Source organism: Nycticebus coucang, chromosome X (assembly GCF_027406575.1).
Source record: "Nycticebus coucang isolate mNycCou1 chromosome X, mNycCou1.pri, whole genome shotgun sequence".
Classification (NCBI taxonomy): Eukaryota; Metazoa; Chordata; class Mammalia; order Primates; family Lorisidae; genus Nycticebus; species Nycticebus coucang.
Window position 1 is genome coordinate 106260796 of NC_069804.1, and position 25765 is coordinate 106286560.

A 25765-nucleotide genomic window follows, 5' to 3' on the forward strand; every position below is an offset into this window, starting at 1 on the left:
CCAGGCTCAGTTTATTCATGTATCCAAAGCTTTTCGAATTCTTTTTTTTTTTTTTTTTTGTAGAGACAGAGTCTCACTTTATGGCCCTTGGTAGAGTGCCGTGGCCTCACACAGCTCACAGCAACATCCAACTCCTGGGCTTAAGCGATTCTCTTGCCTCAGCCTCCCGACTAGCTGGGACTACAGGCGCCCGCCACAACTCCTGGCTAGCTTTTCAAATTCTTATGCATTTTTGGTAACTCTATTTTATGTCTTAATATTTAACTTATTCCAGCCAGTCTTTGTCAGGAAATCCTATATAAGATGAAGAATCTGAGCTCATGACATTAATATAGTCACAAGATGAAAATACAACTTCATGATCTCTTTTCCCCCACCTGCTTTTATCTGCACCAAAATGGGAAGCAATACAGCATCCACAACAGGAGAAATGATGTCATTCTATCTATTGAAAAGGCACAGTTGACTGACAGAATAACCTGCACTGATAATATGCTAATAAAATAGGCTTAGATGGCATAAAATAGAATTGGCTATAAACTGGTCCCTGACAGGAAGAGAACTGGTACGTAAGACTGATATCTATTGGAGACTTCTTCATTTAATGAGTAATTCACTGTAATTAAAATGAAAATGAACTAGCTTTCATTACTGGCTCCTAAGAGAGTTTATCAAGGCAATAGGGATCAAGGAAATTTTATATCTAGTCAGTTTCTGTTCAAATATAGCATCTTCTCTTTCCGAGGAGAAAGAGAAGCTTTTATTTCTTGTCTTTATCTTCCTTTTCTTTTTTCATTTCATTTAATTCTCATTCTTTTCTCTCTCTTTCTCAAATGGAAAGTGTTTGTTTTGCATTACAGATGTTGCTGAATTATCTATAGATTCCATGAGCACATAATTTAAATTTTACTTCTCATCTGCATGGAAGACTGGAAGATTATAAAAATCTTGTAATAGGGGCCTTTTTAGAATCCTAATTACAGTTTTTAGTTTGAATTGCTAAAACTTCCAAGTTTCCCTTAACTCTAGAATCAGACTATCAGGGATTTCCTGTGGTTTTAGGTTTTCTCTGCAAATACAGGTAAGATCTTTTGGATTTAAAGTGTCCCTCACTTTTCCAAGTTAACTTTACTTATTGTGCTTAGAGAAGATCTGAGCGATGATGATGATCAAATGTACTTCTTCTTTCCCCAACTTTACAGAAAACATAAATCCATTATATGAGTGAAATTCAACATCCATTAGATGAGACTAAAGTCAATGGCCAAAACCAGAAGAGTGCGTAGACATGCATGATGGTGAAGTATTTTGTAACATTCAGCATTTAAATTAGCTGAGCTATTACGTTCTTAATAATATATGTTAGGCTCTGAGTGAGTGGGAAATTCTGGCAATCATTGCTTTAGCCAAGTCTTCTCAATTTTAGCACTATGGACATTTGGGCTGCATCATTCTCTGTTGGTGGGGGGCTGACCTGTGCACTGTAGGGTTTAGTAGCATTCCTGACCTTTATTCACTAGATGCCAGTATCACTTCTATTCCAAGTTGTGACAACCAAAAACATCTCCAGACATTACAAAATATCCTCTGGGGAAGTAAACAAAATTGCTCTGGTTGAGAACCACCACTTCCGCACAAAAGACCTTTGCAGTAGACAAATTTGTTTTAAGCGAGAGTGACCTACTTGGCATATTTGACACCTGGAACAGAATTTTTTTTTTTTGTCTCTCTTTTTTTTGAACTCTTTCCAACTTGAAGAGTTTGAAATTGCTGTGAGCTATGACTCCATGGCACTCTACCAAGGGTGACAAAGTGAGACTCTTGTCTAAAAAAAAGAAAAAAATAGAGTGATAAATTTTAACTTTGATTGTATCAGCCAAATTCAGTAAAATATTTTATTTATTGACTAAAGTTTTTACTTACTGAGTAGAATACTAAACCAAGTAAACACAAAATTAAAATACCTAAGGAGGCTTGGCGCTCTAGACTCAGCAGCTAGAGCACCAGCCATATACACCGGGGCTGGTGGGTTCGAACCCAGCCTGGGCCTGCCAAACAACAATGACAACTATAACCAAAAAGTAGCCGGGTGTTGTGATGGGCGCCTATAATCCCACCTACTTGGGAGGTCGAGGCAAGAGAATCGCTTAAGCCCAAGAGTTTGAGGTTGCTGTGATCTGTGACGCCACAGCACGCTACCAAGGGCGACATAGTGAGACTCTGTCTTAAACAAAATAAATTTATAAATAAAATACCTAAGAAACAATACATTACAGTTTGCCTTCTATAAATACAAGATGCAAGTAATCACATAGAGTGACAGTATTGAAACAAGTCAGGTTGAATCTCTACTGTTAAAATTCTTGTCCTATCATTGTTTACTTTGGATCTAGTATTTATTTGTTTTTATTTATTTTTTGACTTTATTTCTTTGGGGAAGGGGACACCACACTTTTACTTAATGAAGAGAAAAATTTTTCCAGTAGTGTTTTATTTTTCACACTTGTTATGCCACAAATTCATAGGGAACAGGTTCCAGCGGCTCAGGCCCCTGCCTATGGGTTCTCACAGAGTGTGCTTCTCTGAGTGAAGCAGGCTGACACTTCAGCTGAACCCTTCTCTTTGGCTTCCTTGTTTTTCCGGTCATTTTCCTTCACATGTTTCAGGAAGCTATCTCCATGCTTAACAGTGCTTAATATGCTCAATATGGACAAGGATCCTCTCGGCAAGAACCTTGCCCTTAACTTGTTTGTTTACAATAGTGGAACAGCATGCTGGGTAACACTTAGAATGGTAACATTTTTGCGGCATGTCTTTTCGAACAGTACCTATTCCCTTAATGTCTACAATATCACCTTTCTGGTAGATTCACATGTATATGGCCAAAGGAGCAACTCCATGTTTTCTTTCTTTTTTTTTTTTATTAAATCATAGCTGTGTACATTGATATACTCATGGGGCATCATTCACTAGCTTCACAGACCTTTTACCAAGTTTCACATATACCCTTGTAAGATGCACCACTGATGTAATCTCACCAATCCCCTTCCCTCTACCCACCTCCCCCCTCCCTCCCCTCCCTTTCCCCCTTCCCCCTATTCTTAGGTTGTAACTGGGTTATAGCTTTCATGTGAAAAACCCTAAATTAGTTTCATAGTAGGGCTGAGTACATTGGGTACTTTTTCTTCCATTCTTGAGATACTTTACTAAGAAGAATATGTTCCAGCTCCATCCATGTAAACATGAAAGAGGTAAAGTCTCCATCTTTCTTTAAGGCTGCATAATATTCCATGGTGTACATATACCACAATTTATTAATCCATTCATGGATCGATGGGCACTTGGGCTTCTTCCATGACTTAGCAATTATGAATTGGGCTGCAATAAACATTCTGGTACAAATACCTTTGTTATGATGTGATTTTTAGTCTTCTGGGTATATGCCCAGTAGAGGGATTACAGGATTGAATGGCAGATCTATTTTTAGATCTCTAAGTGTTCTCCATATCGTGTTGTTCTTAGAGAACAAGTATTAGTTACCTCTCTCCTTTCCCTTTGTGTTTTAGCATTTTGGTGAATTGCTGGAAGATGGCATCTGCTGCCAAAAGGAGGAAATATGTAGAACACAGAAGTTGCTGATGAACTTCACCAAAGTGAGTTTGGTGAACTCCACCAAAGTTCTGAACTGTTAGTAGCCTCCTCTTGAAATGAATGCAAGTAGAAGGATCCTCACAGGGCAGAAACCAAGTGTCTAAGAGTTCTTAAACTTCCATGTCAAATATACTGTTTATTATGGGATAATAGAAATAAATAATATTATTAAAAGTAATAAAATATATTATCAAATCTCACTAGAAATCATTGCAATTGTCTTAAACTTAAACCAATGGTTCTCACCCAGGGACAATTTTGCCTGCCAGGAGATATTTAGTAATGTCTAAAGACCCTGGGGAAAGGTGATACTGGCATCTAATGAGTAGTGGCTGGGGATGCTTATAAATATTCCATAATGCATAGGGCAGCCCCCCTCCACAACAAAGAATCATCCAGCCCAAAATGTCAATAGTGTTCAGACTGACAAATGCTGACTTAAACTAATCAAATTTTCCCCCCAGAGGAGTATTTTTTCCTTGACATTGTGTAAAATGAGAATACATAATGATACGTAATAAAAATGGGGCATTTATTTATTTATTTATTTGCAGTTTTTGGCCAGGACTGGGTTTGAACCCGCCACCTCCGGCATATGGGGCCGGCGCCCTACTCCTTTGAGCCACAGGTGCTGCCCCAGACTGACTTTTAGTCTGTTTTATTATTATTTATAAATTTTCTACAGACAATACACCCTCTTATTTTCTATTCTTTGGAACAGACTGCCCTAACTTCCTTACCCTTGATAAGATGCCAAATATAGCAAAAATCAAGACATAGAGATATTTTTGTGGTTTGTAGGCCTTAGTAATGTGTTCAATGTTACTAACAGAACTGGATTTCTGAAGCTTTTGAGAAAAAATTGGCAGCTCTGAAAATTTTCCCAATATGCTAAGGTTAATCTGTGATGACATGTGTCACGAATTAGTGCTATGGGGCTTGGCTGGCCTCAAATGGTAAGAACTTATGTTTAGGAATTAAGCTTTCTTTGAGACCTTGGAAGACAAAGATGTGTGGCCGTATTGGTAAGAAATATTCACATTAATTTGTTATATAAGGTCCGGGAAACACATATAAATCAGGAAATAGAAAACATCAAAGACAAAAGCAGACAGTCAGAAAGGGGAAGATATGAATTTAGGGAATTGATTTACTTATTTGTCCTGGTTTTGTTTTGTTTTGTTTTGTTTTGTGTTAAATGGATCTGCCAAGACGGCAAAAGATTTTGCCCCAGGGTGTGTTAAGGATGGTAAATCCAAGCCAAACGTATGCTCTCTTATCTGATGAATCCTCATGTAATGAAACAGAATTCATTCTCTGTAGATGGCACACTCATTGCTGTTCCTGTGTCTGTATATATTCTCTTTCTCTTTCTTTAGACACCCAAATCACCTTTCTACCAGAAAAAGAAATTTGATATTTTCCTCAAGGCCTAATTTGACTTGGACTTTTGTTGTTTAACTTTCATTTCCTTGGTTTTGTTTGTTTTTAAACATTTCCCGGATTTTCTTTGTGGGATTATGCCTACTCAACTCTAGAACTCCCTCCTCCCTCTCCGGTGATGAGTTTGTGGCTGAGATCTGACCAGTCAGAGCTGCCTTCTCTTGGTCACAGTGGTTAGCTCACAGATAATAACATGACCCAAGCAGAGCAAATTAGAAATAGATGTTTTCTCACTGGGGATACTGAGAGAATGAGATGTAAGCCTAGAGTTTCTGATAGCCATCTTACTAACATGAGAGAGCCTTTCTAAGAAGAGAGCCAAGACAGAGGAAAGTAGAGCTGATAGATGGATAGAGAAGAGAAAAAGGTAATTACTTTGTTTGATTCCCTAGATTCATTTGTGTCTAAAGCCCACACCTGCATTTTCCAGCTACATAAGTCAATAAATGCCCCTTCTTGGCTCGGTGCCCGTAGCTCAGTGAGTAGAGTGCCAGCCACATACACGGAGGCTGGCGGGTTCAAGCCTGGTCAGGGCCTGCTAAAGAACTATGACAACTGCAACCAAAAAATATAACTGGGCATTGTGGCGGGCACCTGTAGTCCCAGCTACTTGGGAGGCTGAGGCAAGAGAATCACTTAAGCCCAAGAGTTTGAGGTTACTGTGAGCTATGATGCCATAGCACTCTACCGAGGGCAACATAATGAGACTCTGTCTCAAATAAATAAATAAATAAATACCCCTTCTTGCTGAAGCCAGTTTGTGTTGGTTTTCTGTCACTGGCAATATAATAATTCATGACTAACATCACTTCTTTCTCAAAGTCTTCCTTGACCATTTTACTTCATGTTATTCTTTCTCAACTCTGAATTTGCGAATAATTTATATGTATAGTACATACTTTAGCACTTGATTATATGCTAAGTTTTATTCTCTAGTTATTAAATTTATCTGAATCCAGTCTTTCCAATTATACTTTAATAATAGAAATATATTCATGGTTTATAAATCAGTTTTATATTCCTAATTTTATTTAATTTACAAACTCAGAGAGAAGATATTTCTTGTATTTCTTTGTATTTTCCATAGTGGGTTTAGTAAAACCTCCATTCATAGCTATGCTTCTGATTTCTGAGGATCTGAGAAACTTTTAATCCCATAAGCTACAAGCAGCACACAACACAAACTCCAAAAGCTAGTAATCTTGATGTTTACAAAAATGAAGAAATATAACTCATCACGAGCCAATTTTTAGAAATAGGACAAGGCCAATTCACTAGAGTAAGTTTTGTGAAGCCAGGAACTTTGCCATATTTGACTTTGTATACATTGTCTAGCACAGTATCAAGCAAATAGTAGATGCTCAATACAAATTTATTGAATAGATGAATGCCTACATTGTTTGTAACATGCTTTCTGCAATGTTAGAAATGTTTTGTAATTTGTGCTATGCAATATGATAGTCATGTGTGGCTATTGAGTGCTTGAAATATTGCTAGAATGACTGAATGAATGCTAACTTTTATTTAATTATGATTAATTTAAATTTAAATAGCCACATTGACTGGTGGCTACTGTGCTGTATTGTACATTGCTGGTGCATAAGGGCAGGGAAGTAGCTTATGCAACACAACCCAAAGATCCTATTGGAGCTACACATTTAATCATTTGATCATAGATTTTTTTTTGGGGGGGGGGAACAAACCTAATTTATAACAATAGTCAAAGCAATAGACAAGTCTTCTTTTCTAAAGGTATAATTCAAATATCACCTCCTTTGTGAAGCCTGCCTTGACTTTGCTCTCTACCCCATCTTCACTCCATCCAGGTCACAATTAATAAATTAATATATTTTTTTTGTTTGTGAAACAGAGTCTCACTTGGTCTACCTGGGTAGAGTGCTGGCTGCTCACAGCAACCTCAAACTCCTGGGTTCAAACTTGCCTCAGCCTCCCAAGTAGCTAGAACTATTGTCGCCCACCACCAGGCCTGGCAATTTTTTTCTATTTTTAGTAGAGATGGGGTCTCGCTCTTGCTCAGACTGGTCTTGAACTCCTGAGCTCCATCAATCCCCATTCCGGGCCTCCCAGAGTGCTAAGATTACAGGTGTGAGCCACCAGCCTTAATGAATCTTTTCTTTTCTTTTTTTTTTCCTGGCATTTTCTTAGTTATTGTGTTAAGACATTTATATTCTACATTTACTAAGTTTCACATGTACCCTTGTAAGATGTACTGTAGGTGCTTAATGAATCTTTTCAATGGTGCTTTGTTTGTACTCTTACAACCAAGTTTGCTATGCTACATTATAATCAGCTTTACATATGCCTAATTAATAATCTAGATTTATTGCTTTTTGAGGGCAGAGACGATGTCTTGTTCTTCTCTATTCATTCAAAAGTACTCACTAAATTCTTACTATGTTAGAACTTACAGTCTAAATTTCTGTTGGTTAAGCCACCCAGTCTGAGGTATTCTTTTGTTATGGCGGTCCTAATAGATTGATACAGTATAAATTGAGTATGTATATTACAGTCTCATGGAGACATAAAGGAGGGAAACCCAATGAAACATTACACAACTCACACTATGAACCCTAAGATAACCCTTATTCTGAGACCTGTTGATGACTAGGAGCTAACCTAAAGAAGGAGCTAAACATCTAGCATATCTCAACTGAGTGACAACATGTGGAGCTGCTGAGGAAGTGAAAAGAATTTAGTGTGTCTGGGACCTAAGTATGAAATGGTACAGGGTAAGGATGGAGATTGTGTGGGGCTATGGAAGCCAAGGTGAGGTATTGAGACTTTCTTTATCTTGGAGCCTCCAAAATGAAGCCATTTGAAGAATTCTAAGCACTCGAGTGGGCACAACTTTATTTTTGTTTAAGAAAGCTATAACTTTGATTGTAGAATGGAGACAAGATCAGAGGAAAGCCATTCTGAAGGTAGAGAAACCACTTAGAAGGCTGTTGCAGTTGTCTAGATTAAAGATGAGAATGGCTTGGAGCAGAGTTCTTATACCTCTAGGGCCTAGTACAGTACCAGGTACCAAACAAATATTTGAATTGAAACAATTTGAACAGAAATATGAAGATCAATATATTCTTTGTTCGAATGACAAAAGTAAAAGCAGAGCTACAAAAGAAACAGCATCTTATGGGATTTATGTGATGCCAACAGATATTTCAATACCATGTTTCAGATGGGCAAAATGAAGGATTTTTGGATCTCATGCTAATAATTTTGGTCACGTCCAAATCAAAGAAAAGCAATTTATGCCAAAAATATCATCTTAGAAAATCAAGCATAAGATTAGCAGTACAGTGATAAAAAGAAAGATGTAATACCTGACTACTGTATTTCCGGTCTAAACAAGGTTCCACATTAATTAAAACCAAATAAAATTCTCATTTGTAGTTCATATTTTGGGAGTTGAAAATGTTTTCTCAAGACTAAGAATTGAGAGGGTGAGCCTACAAAATCTTTTGATTCTCATTCTCCCTCTGAAGTAAGCACAGACAATAATAGTAGGAGGATTTAGGTTGGTAAAAACCATATTGGAAAAGATTGAAACCTGTGTGACTATTGAAATTACCTGCTAAATGATGAAACCAGTTTAAATAACCTTAAGAACTTGGTTTTTGCCAAATTTTAAGGGGTTAGCTTAGCTTTTATCTTGTCCAGAGGCAAAGAAGTTGACCAAATGTCTTCTTTAGCTATCTTTTATCTTCATTTAATTTGTCTTCTTACCTTCTTGAGTGTTCTCTACATTTCTAACAAAGTAACTTTTATTAAATGCCCATTTTTGCCAATTATCTATCTCTATCTTCTAAAGTCTCTTTTAGCCAGGCCTGGTGGCTCACGCCTATAATCCTAGCACTTTGGGAGGCTGAAGAGGGTGGATTGTTTGAGCTTAGGAGTTTGAGATCAGCCTGAGCAAGAATAAGACCCGTCTCTATTAAAAATAGAAAAATTATGGCGGCACCTGTAGCTCAGTGGGTGGGGAGCTGGCCACATACACCAAGGCTGGTGGGTTTGAACCAGCTCGGGCCAGCTAAAATCAACAATGACAACTGCAATAATAACAACAACAACAACAAAATAGCTGGGCATTGTGGTGGGCACCTGTAGTCCCAGCTACTTGGGAGACTGAGGCAAAAGAATCGCTTGAGCCCAAGAGTCTGAGGTTGCTGTGAGCTATGACGCCACAGCACTCTACCAAGGGGGACATATAATGAGACTCTGTCTCAAAAAAAAACCCAGAAAAATTAGCTGGGTATTGTAGCAATCTCTTTTGCCTAAGAGTTTAAGGTTGCAATGAGCTATGACATCAAGGCACTCTATCCAGGGCAACAGAATGAGACTCTATTTCAAAAATATAAAATTAAAATTAAAAATAAAAAAAAAGTCTTTTTTAACTTTTAAGTTTTCTACTGGAAGTCTGAAATATCATTCCAGCTCCAGTTCATCAAGTTAAAATTCTGCATATTTGGCTGGGCTCAATGGCTCACGCCTGTAATCCTAGCACTCTGTTAGGCCTAGGCAGGTGGATTGCTTGACCTCAGGAGTTCAAGAGTAGCCTGAGCAAGAGCAAGACCCTCATCTTTACTAAAAATAGAAAAACTGAGGCAAGAGGATTGCTTGAACCTAAGAGCTTGAGGTTGCTATGAGCTATGATGCCACAGCACTCTACTCAGGATGCCAGAGTGAGACTCTGTCTACAAGAAAAACTTCTGTATATTCCACCTCTTTTAGGAATCTATTACAATTTAGTTTTCATAAACAGGTTTGGGTTATAAATAAGATACATTCCTAAGAACATCTTTAGGTTGGATTTGCATGTAACTGGGATCCATGATCAACAGCTCATATACAGTAATAATAATAACAATACTATAATGGCTCACATCTGGTAATAATAATATAGTGTAATACTGTGATAATAACAATAATGCCCCTGTACTGTAGTAGTAAGTTACAGAAACTATTGTGCTGTCTCTTTTAATTTAAACAACACAAAAAGAAAGTCCTACAAAAAGTTTACATAGGAGATAAGAGAAATTTCAAGAAAAAAATACATTAAAGGTTAACATTCAATGAATGTTGCATCAATGTCTTGCTTACTGGAAGTGGCATCTTTTTTTATTGTTAAATCATAGCTGTGTACATTAGTGCAATCAAGGGGTACAATGTGCTGGTTTCATATACAATCTGAAATATTCTCATCAAACTGTTCAACATAGCCTTCATGGCATTTTCTTAGTTATTGTATGTAAACATTTGTATTCTGCCTTTAGTAAATTTCACCTAACCTCCCCCCTCCCTTCCCTGGAAGGGGCATTTTTGAGGCAAGAAGGAAGGCTGACATTAATTGGAAGATGATGGAGACTGTGTTGGAGTGAGTGCTGGAGAATCAGGATTTGGCTGGAGGAGGGGAGCTTACCACTGAAGCTGATTTTTTCTTTTTTTTTTTTGAGACAGAGTCTCACTATGTCACCCTCAGGAGAGTGCTGTGGCATCACAGCTCACAGCAACCTCAAACTCTTGGGCTTAAGCAATTCTCTTGCTTCGGCTTCCCAAATAGCTGGGACTATAGGTGCTCACCACAACGCCCCGCTATTTTTTGGTTGTAGGTGTCATTGTTTGGCAGGCCCAGGCTGGGTTCAAACCTGCCAGCTCCACTGTATGTGGCTGGCGCCCTAGCCGCTGAGCTACAGGTGCCGAGCCTGAGGCTAATTTCTTGAAAAAGTGTTCCAGGGTTGTTTGCATAGCCTTTTTTTTTTTTTTTTTTCTATCATAAGTAGGCTTATAGCAGCTATGTTCTCACTAACTGCATGGTAAACTTTGCAAACCAGTCAGTGTTAGAATCTTGCTCCTCAATCTTAGCAAATCTTGCTTCAGTGAGACAAAAAGCTCAAGCTAATTCTTTTGTAGTAAGCTTTCTCTGGATCTTCTGATACCTGGTGTTCTTGTGTTTCTCTCAGTCACTAGCGTAAAGATCCTGCATAAATGAACCCTTTACACCATACTGCTTTGTTCTGTTTTGTTTTGAGACAGAGTCTCAAGCTGTAACCCTACATGGAGTGCAGTGTCATCATAGCTCACAGCAACCTCCAACTCTTGTGCTCAAGAGATCCTCTTGCCTCAGTTTTTCTATTCTTAGTAGAGACAGGTTCTCTCTTTTACTCAGACTGGTCTCTTTTTGCTCAGGCTCGTGAGTTTAAGCGATCCACCTCCTCAGCCTCCCAGAGTGCTAGGATTACAGGCATGAGCACCTGGCCATACTGTTTTGTTTACATGCACAGAAGAAACTAGTTTCTGAACTATTATTTTTATTTTTTTGTTTTTATTAAATCATAACTGTGTGTATTGATGCATTTATGGGATTCAGTATACTGATTTGATATACACTGTGAAATGCTTACATTGCACTGATTATCATCCATCACAATTATACTCTTTTCTTAATAGTTTTGAAGTGTACCATTGCATCATGCACATTAGGTGAGGTTTCCCCCAAATACTCTCCCTCCTCCCACCTCTCCCCTATTCTCCCCCCTCTCTCCTCTTCCCTTCTACTTTCTGGACTATAGTTATGTTTTACCATTCATATGAATGTGTAGGTGCTTAAATATTGATTTCATAGTAGTATTGAGTACATTGGATACTTTTTTTCCATTCCTGAGATACTTTACTAAGAAGAATATGTTCCAGCTCCATCCAGGTAAACATAAAAGATGTGAAGTCTCCATCTTTTTTATGGCTGCATAGCATTCCATGGTGTACATATACCACAATTTGTTAATCCATTCATGGGTCAATGGGCACTTGGGCTGTTTCTGTGTCTTGGTAATTATGAATCAGGCTGTAATAAAAATTCTGGTACAAATGTCTTTGTTGTAATATGATTCTTGATTATTTGGGTATTTACCTAGTAGAAGAATTACAGGACCGAACGGTGGGTCTAATTTTTGTTTTGTTTTTGAGACAGAGTCTCATTTTGTCACCCTCATAAAGTGCTGTGGTGTCATAGCTCGCAGCAACCTCAAACTGTTGGGCTCAAGTGATTCTGTTGCCTCAGCCTCCTGAGTAGCTGGGACTACAGGTAACCACCACAACACCTGGCTGTTTTTAGAGATGGTTTCACTCTTGCTCAGGCTGGTGTTGAACCCGTGAACTCAGGCAATCCACCTACCTCAGCATCCCAGAGTGCTAGGATTACAGGCTTGAGCCACCAGGCCCAGCTTTATTTTAATTATTTAATTATAAATTATCCTATGGGGGAGCAAGTTCATGGTTATAGAACAACATAACTGGGGTCATTTGTAAATCAGGGAGTACCTGTATTTCACTTTTGAACTTGTTTAATTATTCTTTCCATATTTCCATAGGTCCTTAATATCTTAATATCTGTATCCTTCTGTTTTAGATTATACATGTATATTTCCATGGAGCAAAAACTGTACAAATTTGTTTCACCTTGAATTGAATCTGATAAACATCCCTATGAAGAGAAGATGTGAATAATGTACAAAATATGTGTGTGTTCACATGTGTAATTTTAAAAACCTAAAAATATTTATCTTTCTTGCCCAGATTCAAACTTATACAATTAAGAAGCAGGCACCAAAATTCCTGACAACATATCTTTTGATTTTTAGGATGACTTCAGGAAGTATCAGGGCTGACTTAGGCTGTTATTGTGATCATTAACAAATAGTGTAAGACTTTATATAACCAACATTCTGTGGCCAAAATGGAAAAAATAAAATAAAATAAAAACCAACCCTCTACCATTACGTATCTACTTTCAGTTCAAATTAGTATACATTCCATTTTCATTAGAACAGAGAGAAGTGGATAGAACGGTTCTCTCTTAGCCACAAATCAATATATAAACCCTGATCAATGGATGTGAAGCTCCTCTGGATATTTGAAATATTTTTATGTGTTTTGGCAGATGCTATAGCAGGAAACAATCCATTAGGTTTTGAAGACAGGAAAGCCAATAAAGACAGGCTAGATGTCAAATTCTCATATTCCTCATACTTCTGATATGAGAACTAGCCTTTCTGTTACATCCAATTATCAAAATGTAGATAATCGGAATTATCCACATATATGATCAGAATTATATGTCTAAACTATCATTCAATCCATCCATTCATCCTCATTTTACTTCTTCCACTGTATTTTCCATGAGAACATTTAAAAGTATTTTTACCTCAGTTTTCTACTGCCTGAAAAATAAAAATACTAATATTGATCCAGGAATGCTATGGTGATTAATCATTTGACATCTGAAACTAGAAAAAGCTCAAATACCACGGAGCCATCCCTGCAATTTGTGTCCTTCTCCAAAAAGCAGAAGCTGGAAGTGCAACTAAACTTTGCTTGATGGGCGAAGCAGCTTCTTTCCTTATGGTGAACACTCAACTCTCTGAAATCTTACTTTCCACATAGGAAGACATCAGTATGAGGCCATGATTAGTCACAGGCAGTAGCTGTCACACTTTATCATATTATAGCCAAATGAGATATCATAGCATAACATGAATTACTGACAGATTTTTAAGTCTATTACTAACCTATGACCAAGATTTATGGCATGACTGCAAATAACAAGGTGACTTATTCACTTGGAAACTTATACTGGAATATTGTTAGGCCACAGCTGATCTGTGAAACAAAAAGCCTTGTAATTAACTACTCACCAAGGAGGAGTAACAATTTGTGCCAAATGAGACAAACAGCAAACTCATGGAAAAGTGTTTGCCTTTTATTTATTTATTTATTTATTTTCTGAGGCAGTCTCACTCCTTAACCCTGGGCAGACTGCTCTGGTGTCATAGCTCACAGCAACCTTGTACTCTTGCCTCAGCCTCCTGAGTAGCTAGAACTATAGGCGCACACTACAATGCCCAAATAGTTTTTCTATTTTTAGTAGAGACAGGATCTCATTCTTGCTCAGAGCTGGTCTCAAACTCACAAACTCAAGCAATCCACTTGCCTCACCCTCCCAAATTGCCAGGATTACAAACGTGAGCCCCCACGGCAGGCCTGTGTTTACCTTTTTTAATAAGGCTGTCTTGTCATAGTTGTGTGTAAAAGGAAAGATTAAGGTCTCTGATTGGTAACTAGGCCCTAGAAATGTGCAGAAGCCCTGTGCAAAGGTATTGCTTTTAGATAAGTGATGTCGATCCCTAGGGGCTTGGAAATACTATATTCCCTTTGGAAGAATTTCCTCTTTGAACGCATTGTACTACCAAGTTCATCTACTAAGAAGTCAACCCTAAAGGTTTTCAAACTTGTTAATCAGGAAAGAGAAAGTTTGTCAAAATTTGTAACTTAGGTTGTTAAGTTATCCCTCTGGCTAAGACCTAGTCTTAAAAACAGTGCTGGAGGATAGAGATGGATGAAGATAGGCCTGGTAAGTTAAAATGTGATTGGCTATTTCAGTGGAGAGAGAGACATGTGTTCCTGTATATAGTCCTGCCAGGAGAGGAGCTCAGAAAGTTAAGAAGAGGTTATGAAAGATTTGTGCCTGGAGAAATTGAGTCAATTGTTCCACTGGGAATGCAGAGGAAAAGAACAGATGATATTAAACCTCAACATTCAGAAGAATTATTTTAGTTCTACTTTATCCTATAATTATTATAGCTCTGCAGGTCTCTACTTGTTCTGCAGTATTCTACATTTTTGCTGAATGGTTTAGCACATCTGCAGTAAGAAAATGTGTAAAAAGGAAAAACTCAATGAATTTAATAATCTGTGGTTGCCTTGACTGCCTTAGGAGAGGATTCTAAAAATATATAAATTATTTCAGGGTCATTTAAACTGCTAGCAAAGACTGTAGCTATTGGTTAGTGTAATGAAGGTTGAAGCCAGCCCCAAAGTGACACCCTGCCCCCGACCTAGAAAAAAATGAACATGAACGCTTGTGGTTCTGCAGCATACATTTATTTATAAAGTGCTTAGAGGGCAGAATATCCAGAAATTGTGGGCAGTTACATGCTGGTGAGCAAAACTCAGTGAAACATTATTTTCTTGGGCTGTAGGATTTCCCCTTTGTGCTATTTTTAACTTGAATGTGGATGCCTCCACCCCATAAACTCCTGAAGTCAATGTGAACAGGTGTTACACACAGAAGTTCTGAAACCAGTGTCCTTGGTGCTAGGGAGTGGGTAGATTATTTCATATGGAAGAAACCTAGGCACTATTTAGAACCACTTAGGAGAAAATGGTGCAGAGAATCCCTGAGTAACAGCTCTGTTGGTCAGATTTTTTTAGTCCAAATCTCATTGTACTGTAGAAAATAATTTCAGGTACAAACCCATCAAGTGTTCCACCTTTGAAATCTAGAATCAGCATTTTGAATTTAACATTATAATCCAGTCTACTTGCGCTAGACTATATGTGAATAAAGACCTGGTCTGCTCAATTTGTTCCGGGCTGCCTGTGTGGCAGATTGGTGTGGCAGGGACTCGGAGACCTGCAACTCAGTCTTCTCAGACTGTCTTAATGAATTAGGAACAGCTGATCTTCTTGGTCCTGATATACTACTTGGAAAAAAAAAATGCTTGCTTGAACAAAGAATGCATAAGGGCCCTTAATGCTTTGCATGTTTCTTACAAATACGACTGAGTATTCAGAATCCGTCCTGTGCTTTCATCCTTGAAAACCACTCTTTCCTTCCCTGGAAATCAACTTTATTTGAATCTGGGGGCCATCCTGAAGTGAAAATTATAAAGGTAGTAAGCTTACTTTATTAGAATGACTGCTGTACTCTTTCTCTTGAAGAAAAAAAGAATTCCAGACTAATACAATCTCTCGTTAGCTGTACTGCCACAGACAGGGGGAAAAATGAACTCTCATTGCCCGACCAGCTTTCTGTTGCAAAGGTTAGATTTTTATTGAATTGGAATCATTTTAAATTAACAGGAGAGATTTTAACATAACCAAATTGGACCAGTTTTTCATCCTCTTCCAAATCCTGTGGAAGTATTTCCGTAAGACAGGGCAATACTAGTTTTAACTTGAATTTTTTTAAAAAAATATTTCTATTATATACATTGTTTTAGTGGTTTAAGTTCAAGAGCAAAAATATCAGTGCTTTCCATTCCTGTTTCTTTACCTTGCAGAGATCTTTAATTTCTCTAACTATGGTCCCATTTTTCATTTAGGTCTCTTAAGGCTACCTGGCTTTTTAATGTAATGGTCATCTTCATATCTTAATAAAACAAAAATTGAATTATATGCACTACTGGGCAAGCATGACATGACTTTTGCTAGCATATGTAAGGTGTGAAAACCTGGGGGAAAATACTATTCAATTTAAGTTCCACTTGAGCACACCGGAGTGTGCTGGAAATGAGTTCAGTCTTAATGGCACTGAAAAAGGTAGAAGCAGGGAAAGGTAGAGATCACCGATTTGAACCTAATTAAAACGACCTGATAAAAAATGCTAGAAAGTGAGATGGTAAAAGTCAATTTCTTAGTATTGTGCTAGTCCAGGGATGAAATATGTTTAGCAGTTGACATCCTACAAGGATAGACTGATAATATCAGCAGTGAAACCGAAAGGATTTTGTTAACACTGTTAGACTTTACTTTTAAAATTCTTTCATGCTTCTGTATCTAAGTGGAAACAAAAAGATGTAAATTATCTATTTTAATCAAATTCTAAAACTCTACAAGCACTTCAAGCATTTGATTACTATTGAATATCTCCAATGTTAATTTGAAAACTAAATACTAACATTGTTATAATATAATAGCAGATAGTGGAGTGGAAATTCAGCACGCTAGGATGCTTATCATTCCTTTAAAAAATTGCTCCTCTTTAATTTTAAAAGTTAAACAATTGATTATTTCAAAATAACACTTGAGCTGAAGCACTTAAAGAAATAGTATCCAAATGTAGGCAACTTTTGGTTATTCTAAACACAAACATCTAAAAATTAAGAATTGGGCAGCACAGACGGCAACTGTGGCTCAAAGGAGTAGGGCGCCGGCCCCATATGCCAGAGGTGGTGGGTTCAAACCCAGCCCCGGCCAAAAACTGCAAAAAAAAAAAAAGAATTGGGCAGTGCCTGTGGCTCAGTGGGTAGGGCGCCGGCCCTATACCAAAGATGGCAAGTTCGAACCCGGCCCTGGCCAAACTGCAACAAAAAATAGCCAGGGTTGTGGCAGGTGCCTGTGGTCCCAGCTACTTGGGAAGCTGAGGCAAGAGAATCTCCTAAGCCCAGGAGTTGGAGGTTGCTGCTCTACCGAGGGCAAGAAAGTGAGACTGTCTCTAAAAAATAAATAAATAAATAAAAACAAAAAATAAAAAAATAAAAATTGAAATTTTTATCTGATCATACAATGTTAGACGGACCTTTCTTGAGTATTTTCATCGTCATGTCATTGTCATGGCTTGAGTATTGTATGAGCATCCTTACATACAATAAATAAAAACAGTTAAATCATAAATTTTCCTTATATCCTTCAGATAATTCTCTATCATCAATTTAGGATTGCAATGAAGGATGGGTAGAGACCTCAAATGATGAGTATTTACCCCTATGTATTGAGTCCTATTAAAAAACTAAATTGAATTAGGAACTGAGTGAGCCATATTTTGAAATGCTTTATTATAAAAAACAAAAAACAATGGAGGAAGATTTATACAGTATCAAGTGTATATCCAGAAAAAAAGAGAAGGAGAAATAGAGGGAGAAAGGGTCAGGACAACACAAGACTGTCATTGGTGCCTAACTTTACCACTAGAAATTAACTTTTGGAACACTGATTCATAGCCTGGATGTTCTTCAATCCATTCGTTCCTCTGTGATGTAACTGGATAATTTATAGGTAACCAAAGCTCTCAAAAGTGCTGGGAAAGAGTAAATAGATCTGCCTTTTTCCAGTGAACAACAAACAGTAATGCCTTGGATTTATAGTTTTCCTTTTCCAAAGAGCTCAGGAGGAAGATACTTTGTTGTCCAATTCATCTCAAATAGTGAAGAGCTTTTAGCAAGAAGTTTAGGTGATGTCAGGGACACAGCTAATGAGTTTGTTGAATCTCAGTTTCTATAAAGTAGAATGTTAACGCTCTGCCTCGAGATAATATTCATTCAGTACCACAATCCCTGATATCGTTCACAAATTTGCTCTAGGATATGCATAAATGTATTCATGATCTATGTACATATGACTTAATAAAAATAAATAAATAAATAAAATATATCTGACACTAAAACAACAACAACAACAACAAATTTGCTCCAGGACAATTTGTTTCAAGGACTATTGTCAAGTATATTTGCCGCCCTACCTTTGCCAAGACTATATGAACCACCAGACAAATAACCTATTTATTCTAACCTGTTATTCTACACCTGAGGCATACAAAGGGCAAAGTAAAATACTTGTCAGAATGTTATTCATTACTGTTAGGGAAATGGGGGCTTTTCTCTTTTTGTAGGCAGTCATTGTCTTTGCCAAAACATAGTTTCCTCACCCCATTTGGTTCTCCAGTAGGTATAGCTGTCTCTCAGTCTTCCAACTCTTCTTTCTATGCATCCCTGAATTGGATTCATAGAATATTTAGATTTTTTAATTTGAATTTGCATATTTGCTACCATTTATTTACACTAAAATCATTTCCCCAAATACCTAATAATGGAGTATTGACTGAACAACTTTTTGTACATACAAATGATAGAATATTACATAGCTATTACCCTGGGTTTTAAAAAAAAAACAGCTGTATTGGTCCATAATACACGCATAATTAACTGCATCTATTAAAATTATGCAATTTGATGAGCTTTGACAGTTAAATACAGACATAAAAATACTACTACAATAAAGACACATGTAATTTCCAGCATCACCAAAAGGTTGATCTTGCTGCTTTGCAATCCATCCCCTACTTTGTGTGCCCCAGGCATCAATGATCTGCTTTGTGTCCCTCCAGATTAGTTTGTATTTTCTAGAGTTTCACATAAATGGAATCACACAATATTTACTCTTACCGGCTGGATTCTTTCATTCAGTATAATTGTTTTCTGAATCATTAATTTTGTAGGATGTAGCAATAGTTTATTCTTTTTATTGCTGAATAGTATTCCACTGTATGAATATACCACATTTGACTATGTAATGGTTTGTTGAGGCACTTTTGCATTGTTTCAAGTTTTGAGCTATTACAAATAAAGCTGCTAACATTTATGCACAGGTTTTTGTACATATGTGCTTTCTTTTCTCTTGGGTAAATATTTAGAAATAAAATCGCTGAATTATATAATATGTAAGTTATATTACACAATCTGTATATGTATATATTTTAAAGAAACTGCTGGATTTTCTTCTAAAAGTTCTATAGTTTTAATTTGCTATACATAGGTCCATGACCCATTTTGAATGAATTTTTCAAATGGAGTAAAATAATAGCCAATATTTATTTTTTCCTACATGCATATTCAGTTGTTTTAGTACCACTTGTTGAAAGACTTTGCTCTCTTCATTGAATTGCCTTAACATTATTATTGAAAAATATTTTGACTATATATGTGTACACATATATAGATAGATACAGCACCTTCCTGGACTATTTTTTGTTCCTTGATCAATATGTCAATTTTTTCACTCATACCACACTCAAGTACTAATGTTTTATACTAACTCTTGAAATCAATTAACATATTTTCTCCAATTTTATTCTTTTTTTCTTTTTTTTTGAGACAGGGTCTCATTTTGTCACCCCCAGTAGAGTGCTGTGGCATCATAGCTCACAGCAACTTCAAACTCTTGGGCTCAAGCAATTCTCTTGCCTCAGCCTCCCAAGTAGCTGGGACTACAGGCACCCACCACAACACCCGGCTATTTTCAGAGATGGGGTCTTGCTCTTGCTCAGGCTGGTCTCAAACCTGTGAGCTCAGCGCAATCCACCCACCTCGGCCTCCCAGAGTGCTAGGATTGTAGGCGTGATCCATGGCACCCAGCCTGGTCAACCCTGTTGCTAGAGTTGTTCAGACCCTCCATACTTAACCTAATATTTGCCAGATAGTCTATGAATTACTGAAAGAGAGATACTAAAATCTATTGTGATTTTGGAGTGGTCTATTTTTCTCTTAAATTCTGTTAATTGTTGCTTCATAAATTTTGAAGTTCTATTATTAAACACATGTACATTTAGGATTTTTTTCTGAAAAATTGATTCTATTATCCATATAGAATGCTATTCTTTACCTTCAGTAATACTCTTGGTCTTAAAGTTTCTTTTTTTTTTTTTTAGAGACAGAGTCTCACTTTATCACCCTCAGTAGAGTGCTGTGGCATCACAGCTCACAGCAACCTTTCTCAAGTTTACTTTCTCAAGTTTGTTAGTTTTCTAAGCATCAATATTGTACCACTTACACAAAATATAGTAATCTTAGAACCATATACCAACCAATCTTACAACCCCACCTTCCCACCTTCTTTTTTGTTACTGTTTGCTACAAATATTGCAATTAGTTATATTTTAACTCCTCAAAGGAATGATATAATGTTAGTTTGACAGAGTTGTGTGAGCCCAGCCCTGTGGCTCACGCTAGTAGTCCCAGTACTCTGGGAGGCTGAGGTGGGTGGATTGCCTTGAGCTCACAGGTTCAAGACCAGCCTGAGCAAAAGCAAGACCCCTGTCTGCTAGGCGTTGAGCCCAGGAGTTGGAGCTTGCTGTGAGCTCTCTCGTATGAACCCCTGGCAATGGGCAAAGAGACACCTGATCAGTGGTGTTACTCTTAGATCAACCAGGGCAGAGTAAACTGACAGCCCCTTGTTCATCCTAGCCTGATGCCTGTCCATGGCCATAGCTGTTTCGTGCCTGGGGCACAAAATGAGAATCTATTTTCTTTCTGTGTGTTAAAGGGGAAAGAATCAGAAACACTAGTTGTATACTTACTGAGGCTCACGGAATATTTTTAAATATAGGCCGATGTAGTGATTATTCTGGATATAGGTAATGTAAGTAAGAAGTTACAGCAGAACCCATGCATGTTTTTTAAGTTTGAACATTGCTATCTAGCTTGGGTTCTGTGGCAGGGGTACTGTTTCTATGTTTAGATAGGGCATGGATATGTATCATCCATTTCATAAAGCTGGTTGCTGTGAAAAGTGATAAACAGGTCACAATTAACTTTCAGAAGTGTTACAGATTCTGTCCAGAATAGGAAACTGTGAAAATTATTTCAGTGGAGTATTATCATAAATCAGTTGTACACTCAAGAGCTAGGCTGGATTTGGTCCTGTCTTAGCCATTTATTGGCAGTAATGATCATTGTGAGTGAGTTATTTAACCTCTGCCTGTTTCTTATCTGAAAAGTGAGTTTAATAGTAGCGTATATCGTAAGGTTGTTGAAAATAATAAATATATAAGAAACATTAAAAATGGGGATTGGCTGGGCCCAGCAACTCATGCTTATAATCCTAGCTCTCTGGGAGGCCAAGGCAGGAGGATTACTTGAGCTCAAGATTTCAAAACTTGCCTGAGCAAGACTGTCTACAAAAAAATAGAAAAATTAGCTAAGCATTGTGGCATGTGCCTATAGTGCCCACTAGTTGGGAAGCTGAGCCTAGGAGTATGAGGTTGTGGTGAACTATAGTGATGCTACTGCATTTTACCCAGGACAATAGAGTGAGACACTCATCTCAAAATGTTGGGGGTGGGGCAGGGCTGGTATAGTTAAATAAAAATAAAAATAAAAATAATAAAATAGTTGTATGCATTTTCTTTTTTTCTTTTTCTTTTTTAGTTGTGTGCACTTTAAAGAAATTAAAATAGAAAATGGTCTTTTATTTTTACCCTAATACTTACTTTTTTTTTTTTTCTCTTCATTTACTTTGAAAGATCTAAGGCTGGGGGCAGTGGTTCATGCTCGTAATCCTAGCACTCTGGGAGATTGAGGGCAGTGGATTCCTTGAGCTCAGGAGTACTAAACCAGCCTAAGCAATAGCCAGACCTCATCTCTAAAAATAGCCAGACATTGTGGTGGGCACCTGTAGTCCCGGCTACTGGGGAGGCTGAGACAAGTGGATCGCTTGAGCCCAAGAATTTGAGGTTGCTGTGAGCTATGAAGCCAGGATGGCAGAGTGAGACTATATCAAAAAAAAAAGTAAAAAAGAAAAGAAAAGAAAAGATCTGAGGTTTTCTCTGGTATTATTTCTTTTCTACCTGAAGAACTTTCTTTGGCATTTCTTGTATCATTCCCTTTCTTTTTCTTTTGTCTAAAAACATGAAATTTATGCTATGCTAGTTGCTTCCTTCAAACTTTGCCTCTTCTCGGCAATGGGCATGCTTTTAATTTATAGTTTTTAATTTGTCAGAGAATAATTTTTCATTATTCTCTGGTTATGATTCATACTGGAAATAGAATTTCTATCAACCTGGTTCTCAAAAATATTTAAAACATAAGGAAGTGTTGATGCAGTAGTGACATGTGAGACAGCATGACAATGAGCAGAGAGTATTCAGTTTTAGAAGCAAAAAAAATGCAGTTATGCATTCATAATATAAAAATGAAAAAGAAATTTGCTTAAGTCTTAGTACGGATTATTTCCTGGTGGTTATATTATGGCTGATTTTTATTTTATTCTTTAGAACTTGCTATCAGTTATATTAAGAACACATTTAATTTTATGATGAGAAAAATAATAAAATTGATTTAAAAAGATGTTGGAAGGCAATGAATGAATAATTAATAAATGAATCATAGAGTCAATAAATCCTCTAGTGGTTCAGAGGAAGAAAAGACTGTCTAGACCAGAAGATGTTTCTGAGTGTTTCATGGAGGAGATAGAACATGAAATGTTTCTAGAAAGGGGCCAGTTAGACCAAGCGTAATAGCTCATGCCTATAATCCTCTGGGAGGCTGAGGTGGTTGGATTACTTGAGCTCAGGAGTTTGAGATCAGCCTGAGCAAGTGCTAGAGCCTTCTGATTTTTTTTTTTTTTTTTCCGAGACAGAGTCTCACTTTGTTGCCCTCTGTAGAGTGCCATAGCATCACAGCTTACAACAACCTCCAGCTCTTGGGCTTAGGCGATTCTCTTGCCTCAGCCTCCTGAGTAGTTGGGATTACAGGTGCCCGCCACAACACCTGGCTATTTTTTTGTCGTTGTTATTGCAGTTTGGCTGGGGCCGGGTTTGAACATGCCACCCTTGGCATATGGGACGGGCGCCCTACTCACTGAGCCACAGGCACCACCCCCCTCTGATGTATTTTTCATTATGGAAATTTACTCCTTGAATTTAAATTTAAAGATATAGCCACATCTCTCTCTTTTTTGAGATACGGTAAGGGTTTTTTTCATTGTGTTTCATCCATGGGCTGATTCTGTTAGCAAGGATGACAGAGAGATAGATTTTAATTTAGCCGCCAGCTTGTTTTTATGTCTGGCTCCTAGCTGTCCTAGGATAGTAGGCAAAAGAAGAATGAAGGAATCGCTTACTTTCGTTGATCTATTTTTTTATTCTTATTGTTTTTGTTTCAATCTCCTTCAACCTTTTATTTTCCATCTGGGGAAGTATTCTCACACTAAGATGATAATCTCATAAATCTCTTTTATCAAACTTCATGGGAGAATTAATTATTTCTTCCTTCTCTAATATCATTTTCTCTGCTTTTATCTTCTAACATGAAAAATATTTTTCGGCATAATGAATTGAAAAATTAACTTGGAATTTTAAAATTAAATGCTTAAAAACATAGCATGTAGAGCTTGAATAAGAAGTTCAAAGAGCTACTTTTGGAATATAATATGCTTTCTAATTTTAGCAAAATTTCAAATGAAGGGGCCTCCTGCTTGCTAGAAGCTTAAAATTGTGTAAATTTTACTTAAATTATTTGAAATTCAAAGTTTTAGATAAAAGAAACAAGTTATAAAATAAACTGTATATAAGATATTTAATCATAAATCCAACTTCCAGGGTATATGCTGAGTGAATACTGACTAAAGCCATTTTGTGATGTTCTCTAATCACTGATGTGTAGTACAGTTTGAGGTCCTGAAAGATAGTCTTCAAATGAGGATTCAGTTATGTTTCCAATACAAGACAGGGAAATGGGCTCATATATTTGAAAAATATTTTCAACAAATATGTTAAAATTGCAAAATTTTATCATTTAAAAAAATTAGATAAAAATTCTTTTAATCAGAATACTCTATTTCTTGAACATTTCAGCTAATTGACATTTAATGCTTACACATTTTAAAATAATATAGTCATACACTATTCATAGGAAAAACATAAAGAATTTAAAATAGACAAAGTGATCCATTTTGTTCATTGTCATTATTCTCTATATTTGTCACTGTAGTTAGGCAAGTTTTCTGATATACGGCCATCCAATAATTATTCCTCCATAACCAGAAATAATAAATATTAGCACAATAGTGGATCCTTAAAGAAATGCGCAATTTTTAATAAGGATCCAAAGAAAATTCTATCACTGATTGTTTAAAATTCATTTAAGCACCTAGAGCAGCAATAACCAGGTGAACTATCAGTGAAGTTGGAAATGTTCTGTATCTGCATCGTCCCATTATGGTAGCCACTAGTCACATGTTGCTATTGAGCACTTGAAATGAGGCTAGGAACTGAATTTTTAATTTTATTAAATTAACTAATTTAAATAGCAATATATGTCTAGATTTAAGCTCAGAGTCAAGTAGATTTGGAGTCCTCAGATATTATTTAAGTTGTAAAGTGATGATACAACTTTAAGTGGTTTATACTTTAATTCATTTTGAAATGAGAATTTAGTTAGAAATTACAATTCAGGCCTGGCACAATGGCTCACACCTATAATCCTAGCACTCTGAGAGGCCGAGGCAGATAGATTACTTGAGCTCAGGAGTTAGAGACCAGCCTAAGCAAGAGCAAGATGCAGTCTCTACTTAAAAAACAGAAAAACTAGCTCAGTGTTTATGGCAGGCATCTCTAGTCCCAGCAACGTGGGAGGCCGAGGCAGGAGAATTGCTTGAGCCCAAGAGTTTGAGGTTGCTGTGAGCTATGATGCCACAGCACTCTATCCAAGGTTGATAGAGTGAGATTTTGTCTCAAAAAAAAAAAAAAAATCAGAAAAGCTCTGTAATTCATTCCTTTTTGTCTCCAAATAAATAAGAAGGTAAACATATAATTAAGTATATAAAATGAATACTTAAGTTTAATTTGTTAAAATGCTTAACATTTATTTTGTATGGTAGAAAGTTTGAATATACAATCCTGCTATGTAAATTGTATACTATCATTATAACTGCCTGTAGAATGTTGTGGAGTCATAGCTCACAGCAACCTCAAACTTCTGGGCTCAAGCAATCCTCTTGTCTCAGCCTCCCAAGTAGCTGGGACTATAGGCCTGAGCCACTGTGCCTGGCCTGATATCCTTCTAACAGAGTAACAAAAATTTCTCAAGTGAAAGGAGAAAGTGACGATTAAGCAAATGTGTTCCTCCTCAAATTCTATCATCGTCTCTAAGGGATTTGCTGTGAATATTTCCTATCAGTTATGGTGAGAAATGTTTACGGCAAGTAGCTCTGCTCCTTCTCCTGTAGTGAAATATTTTATGGGAAGTAGTAGTAGAATAGGGGTGACAGAAGAGAGATTATAGAAGTAAAAATATGGAGGCACTCTTTTTATGGTTTTTAT

The 25765-nt window shown here is 37.0% G+C and overlaps 1 pseudogene; it reads left to right on the forward strand.

Annotated features, from left to right (window-relative positions):
• Positions 1–20815: 20815 nt before the first annotated feature.
• Positions 20816–20957, forward strand: LOC128578855 (uncharacterized; annotated as a pseudogene).
• The last annotated feature ends 4808 nt before the right edge of the window (positions 20958–25765 follow it).